The 6676-nt window shown below is 28.7% G+C and overlaps 1 protein-coding gene across 1 annotated transcript in view; it reads right to left on the bottom strand.

Annotated features, from left to right (window-relative positions):
• LOC136796632 (vasorin-like) overlaps positions 1–4146 on the bottom strand; it is a gene marked incomplete at its 3' end in the record, with an annotated part of 267771 nt that extends 263625 nt beyond the window's left edge. Inside the window, exon 1 of the mRNA XM_067050923.1 lies at positions 4054–4146. The remainder of the gene's footprint in view (positions 1–4053) is intronic.
• Positions 4147–6676: the final 2530 nt, after the last annotated feature.

Genomic DNA, 6676 nt, shown 5'->3' with positions numbered 1-6676 from the left:
GTATTTAGAAATTAAATTTAAAAAAAAACATAAAATAAGATATGTAAACATTTAAATTGATAATAATAATGAGAAAAATATAATTATAAGATAAATAAAATACATCATCTTTAAGAAATTTAAACTAAGTTACAATATTCTACTAATTTTGCAGTATTCTGCTCAGGGTACCCCGAACCGCGCTCTATCACCTTTAAAGTTTTTATTTGAACTATGGATGGTAAGTCAGGACTTCGGCATCCCTCTGTTTCTTTCCCAGTTGTGTCATAGGTATATTCAATGTCAAACAACTTTTGAACGTTATGAAGAAACAAAAACAAAATCTGTGATTGTTTTCATTTGGTTTTTAACGATTTTCTCTCTGAAGAAAAATAGAAACCCGTTTGCTGAGGCAACCAGCTCCAAACGGTTGATAAATCAAAACTATCAACTATGTGATGTTATATCACAATATTTTCGTTATTTGTTTTTCGGATTTTAAGTTTGGTGACGTTATTACTGAAATTCGTATGAAAACCACAAATATTTATTGGAATGTTATAAATATAACTTAATACGAAATTTCGAAGTTTATTTATGGAATGAATACTTTTTTGTTTTTGTTTAAATAACATAATGTCGTAATTATAGTGAAAAAGAAACATTTCGTATAGAAGATCTCTATGAATTATGTAGATTTGCTAGAAAAAATTAAATTACACCTGTTTTTTAATCCTTTGATAAAAATTGAAAAGTTTTTATTCAACTCGTTTACTAGCCGCCTAAGGTAGGAATAACGTCCTTAAACGCCATATAATTAAATCATTTAATTAAATAAAAGTTTGACACCATTCATTGTCAGTTCAAAATTAAATAACTGCATGAAATAAATCATTATACATCTGCCCATTGGTTTTATCATCTTTATATCTTATACGATGAAATCATTTGAACGTTTGAAAAATGGAATTCTAATTAAAATATGTCGAAACATAACTTCATTAATATTATTGTTGAACTTATTGAAATAGTTAGATTCTATTTCGTGTCTAGGTCAGCCATATTGGTCCTCCTCAAACTCCTCTGTACTAATTGGCTGAATACACCAAGGACCACTAGGTACAGAAAGCCATTTGGTTCTCCCAGTAATTCTGACTTCCATATTTAGTTATGTTATTGAATAACTATGTTTAATATTAGAATGTTTTATTAAATATGGAAAATCACCTATTAATTTATATTTGTTTTTATGCTTTTCATCCCTGAAGTGATACAACTGTATCAATCAATATTAAACATAACAAAGCCTTCACATCATAAAGATATAATAAAAACTTACGTTCTAAAAATCAACTTTAAATTAATATTATAGTAGCCCAAATATGTGTAATTAACACGATAAAATCAAATATAAAAAATAATAAATATTTTCTTGATTAGATATGTAAAGCAAATAATATTTTACATTAAAAAGTCTAAAAAGGTAAATTTTTTTATACTTAATTTAATTAAGTATAACTAATTAAAATTATACATTAAGTATTAATTTATAGATAAATTAATTTTAGCCTGAGATGAAATGAATTCCTCGAAACCTTGCGAAGGCTTAAAATTAAGATCCTGGAAAACTGTTTTACACTTTGAGATAATTATATTTCTCAGAATACATAATTATCAGTAATAATTATGCGAAATCTACCAAGTAATAGAAGACATTAAAAAAAGTTTGAACGAATGATTTATCTCAATACATGCCTAAGGCAATTAAAGAAAAACATATATTTATGTATTCTAATATATTTCAGGTTTTTAGGAACCTATATGAGAGGTCAATAAGGACTTGGAGTAAGATGGTATAAGATAGGGAAGTTAAAAAAATCATTTGTATAAAAAAAAGTTATGATATATAAAAAGGATATGGAAAAAAGTTTTATTTTTAAAGAAAGGAAATTAATGAAAGATGATATTCTAATTATTCAAATTGGAAAATAATTCTTTGAAATGGATTAGAATTTAATGCCATTTGTAATTTTTGCTCTGATGACTTTAATTTTGAGAGTGCAGTTTAAATTTCGAAATATAAATTAGCTAAAATTGATGTAAATTACAAGTTGTAAATAAAATTGGAAATTCAAAATACATTTAAAACTTATCACCATTTGCTTGAAATTTCTTTCTGTTTCGAATACTAACTGTAACAAAATTTATTCAACTAGTTTTCAATTTCTTTATTGTTATTAACATGAAATAGTTAGGAATTCTTTAGTAATACAGTTTTCTTTAACGCCAACCAATCATTTTGTAAGAAATGAGGGAACTTCCCACGTATTAAGTAAGTTAAAAATCTTTTGGTATATTATTTCTTATTTAAAACAAAAAATATTTATTTTTGACATTTAATAGAAAATAATTTCTTTTTTTTTTATTTCAAAATTTATGATTTTTTTTATTTTCAAAAAACGTTTATTGCTCTCTCTAGACTTTTATTTCCCCTTAAATTACTCACCTTATTTATTATTTATTTCCTTGATATTATTTATTGTTGCTATTATTATATTAATTAATTAAAAAATCTTAGGTCTGTATCATGTGAAATGACATCAGAATAAAAATAATCTTAGAAAATATTTAAACCTGAAAAAAAAATTATTTTATAATATTAATATATGATATTAGGCTGAAAAAAGTTTAAAAGGTTTATTGAGTACAAAATAGGTTGTATTAATTAAGTTTGTATTAGTATTTCATAGAAACAACCAGAAATTTTCAAGTAGACAAATTAATGGAATTTAAATTCCCATTATCAGGAGCCATGAAGTATTGTGGGTTCATTATGATTCAGTTTAACATATAATTTATTCATCTTTATATATTTGTCAATATTTAAAATTTAAATAAAACAATTAAAGCGGATAGTTTAAATTTTTATATTCCTTAACTGTAACGATATTTTTAATACAAATATTTCCTGGTAGGATGATATTACAAGAAACAGATTTCATCGTATTCTTCAGTGGTTCTAACATTAGCAACCGTGGTACCCTTGAGTACTACGAAACGATTCAATAACTTGAAATATTCAATTGTTAAAAAAATGTATAGTTGCAATTATTCATTAAACATATTGTTATTCTAATTATTTAAAAAATATATTTATAATAATATTGTTAAATTTTTTTTTTAATTTGCTTAGCATCTACACTTTAGTTATTTCAGTTATAAAGAATGTTCGGAGATACAACATTATTTTTCTGTGATGAAGATAGTGCCAGTTAAAGTATATTCTAGTGTACAATAAATACGAATGATTTAAACTACTTTTTTATGTTCATTTATTTGTTTTAGTAACTGTGTGTTTTCTTACTAACACTCATCTCTTTAATATTTATACAAAATAAGGACATTCATAGCTTTCTCTTCAGAACTTTTAATGATAATTAAATTTTAGGGGTCAGTTTCACAATTTAAATAATTTTACAATAATATGAAATATAGTACTATTAATTAATAATGTACTAATTATATAAAAAGTATTATTACCATGTTTTTGTGAATAATTTTTATCACAAAAATATTATTATCTTTTTCTATTGTTCCTTTTTTTGAATTCTGTAAGGATTCTTTGTGTCATTTGTGGTAAAATACATAAATTTTTGGTAGTCTTATATTTTTAAAAATACTAATTCAATTATTTATAGATTAATTCTGTTATAAAAAATATTATGATTGGTGTTAATTATTAGTTTAGAAATCTTTTATATAACAGAGAACAACGGATTATTTTAACAATGTGTTAGGGGTATTAGTTTTATTCTTTTTTTTTTTTAACGTCGCTACAAAATACAATAAAATAACACAAGTCGTTTTTTGTTTTGTATTTCTGTTTTGGGATTTTAGAACTTTTTTCACCTAATTATTTTTTGTGGATGGATTTATTATTTTATTTAATTATTACTTTTTTAATTTATTTTTTCTGACATTTATATATAGTGGCTTAAAAGCCAATTTCGACCGTCACATTCCACCTCTTGTGGTATCCCTTCAGTTACTAACTACTGGACTTGGTATACTCACGGACAAGCGCGTTGACGGAGACGATGCTGCCCTGGCGACGTTCTTCCTCGGACTGAACTCTGGAGGGGGGACGCCGAGCACAGCGCTCAATACTGGCTGTAGAGTAACTGTTGCTGGCAGAGCCTGCTCTGTGCCTAGGAAGCCCGCTGGACTTGGCTCTTCTGTGTCCAGGACCAAGTACCATCTTAACGTGAAGCACTTCACTTTTCATCTGATTTCTGAAAAGAAAGCAAGCAACAGCTTTAGAATTGAATTGAATTAGTGTAGAATTGAATGCCTAGATCAGTAGTTCTCAAATTGGATGCCGCAAGCGTATGCAAGGGGTGGAGCAAGAAAATGCTAGTTCTTCAAAATATTACAGAAAGAAAAGAAAAAAATTTAAAATGATTATAGGAAATATACAATGCATTCCGATATTTACTTTACACTGTTATTTTCCTACGTATTCAATCGCCCTAAGGATGATTATGCCAACATTTTATTTACTTTTTTCTCAAGAAGGGTGCCGCGAAATATTTATAGCCCTACAAGGGTGCCGCGAAATTTTTTTAGCCCAAAAAGTTCTGTGACAAAAAAGGCTTGGGACGCGCTAGCCTAGATTTCTTAAACGACTACATTTCATTATAAAAATAACTTCGCATTTTTACTGGTCATTATTGTTTAATTTATTGTAATGAAAGTTTTAATATTAATGTGAATAGTGATAAAATAAGATAGTTTTGACTGAAATTGTTGACCTGGGAAACTGCAAAAAGTTTTTAAATTATTAATGTGAGTGTAAATCTGTATTTAAGACTGTGCCTTTCCATTCTCAACACAGTCTGTAAAGCTGACATCCTAACCAACCCTAACACTATCCGCACCACATGTACCTATGACACATATGTGCTCGCAGTTAATAATAACCCGTTGATTGCACCCCAAATCCTCCAGTCCCATATCACAGCCCTCAAAGAATGGCGCCGAAATTGGAGGATAAAAATAAATCCCAACAAATCCCATTAGATCACCTTTACACTTCCTCGTAAACCTGCCGATTGCCCTATACTGTAGTATACTTTAATAATGTTGCTCTTACCCCAGTAGAACAGATCCGCTACCTTCGACTACATCTTGACAAACGACTAACTTGGAATCCTCACAAGTCTGAAAACATCGATTCCGACTATTACTTACTAGAAAAACGGTCTAAACTTCTAATTCATTACAAAATACTGATCTACATGATAATAATAAGGCCTATCTGGACATACAAAGTTGAGCTTTGGGCTTCACTATACCTTCGAATTCATCTCGTATTTAATCCTTACATGCCAAAATTCTCAATACTCTCTACTTTGTTACAAATAAAATCGTCCATAAAGACCTTAATGTTCCTTATGTAACCGATCTAGCCCGAGCCAGATATCAATACTTCCATTATAAACTCCCTAACCTCTCAAACCCACTAGTATCTAATCTTACATCCATTTCCATTCTTGACAATCCTCCGAGGCGCCTGAAAAGAAGTCGGCCTGGAAACCTTATATTGTAAAAATGTTTTATAGTGCAACCAATGGGTGGTTTCTCTATATGCCTATATATAAATAAATAAGTTTAATTAATAGTGTTTTGAGGCTTAAATTGAATACAATTTTATTATTTTAACAAAGCATGACTTTGTTTTAAATTAAATTCTCGTTTGAAATGAAATTGAAACTGCCTCATTATCACTTTGCCACAGTCTATCGAACGATTCAAAATCATTAGATTTTGAAAAGAAATCTGAAGGAAGGAAAATATGCGTATATATCTGTGTTTTTCGTGTGCTTTAAAATTAATTTTAATTAAATACAATATTTGTCAGTGGTTTCCAAACTGTTTTGTGTTTTGGTATCCTTGCCGTATCAAAATATTTCACGGCACCCTTCTTGAGCTTAAAAAAAAATTAAAATTTCGGTATAATTATCCTTGGAATGGTTAAAGAAGAAAATCAATAAAAGTAAATGATGGAATGCACTGTATATTTGCTAATCTAAATTTAAATTCTTTTGTTTGATTTTTATTATATTTTGAAAGAATGACATTCCCTTGTGGCACGTAATTTGGAAACTGGTGATGTATTTAATATTATCAATAACTCTCGCTCACTCCAGTAAATCTGGCTGCGTAAGTGCGTAAGCCTGGCTCCAGTAAGTCTGCTGGTGGTTTGTCCAGTAACTCCGGGGTGCTTTGTTGATTAATTGGTTTGGGAAGCCTGGAAATATTGAAAGGCCAACAAACCAGTTGAGGTAAAGTTTTATATTTCAGAACATTCTCCCTGCATATTGTTTATTATTTATCCATTTTCACTCTAATCCTCTAGTTTCTTAATACATGAAGGATTTTAAAGTAATTTTTACTCGTTATTTTTTGTCTCGAATTACCTTTTGTGCTGTGAAACTCATCGTGTTCATTCAAGTATTGTTCTAAATATCTAAAATGTTCTGAGTCTAAATGTCTAAGTCTTTCTAAAATTCCCTGTTTTTTTTTTTTTTTACAAGGGTCGGTGGAAATCTTCAAAAGACACGGATAAGCCCGTACCTATCCGTGTGTGGGATTCTTACCCACTAAAACCACCGCCCTACACCTGTTTCTCACCCTC

This window comes from Halyomorpha halys, unplaced genomic scaffold, assembly GCF_000696795.3.
Source record: "Halyomorpha halys isolate HHAL.00 unplaced genomic scaffold, Hhal_1.1 Scaffold1055.1, whole genome shotgun sequence".
Taxonomy (NCBI): domain Eukaryota; kingdom Metazoa; phylum Arthropoda; class Insecta; order Hemiptera; family Pentatomidae; genus Halyomorpha; species Halyomorpha halys.
Note: the sequence above shows the minus strand (reverse complement) of the source record. Positions and strands in the feature narration are given on the sequence as shown.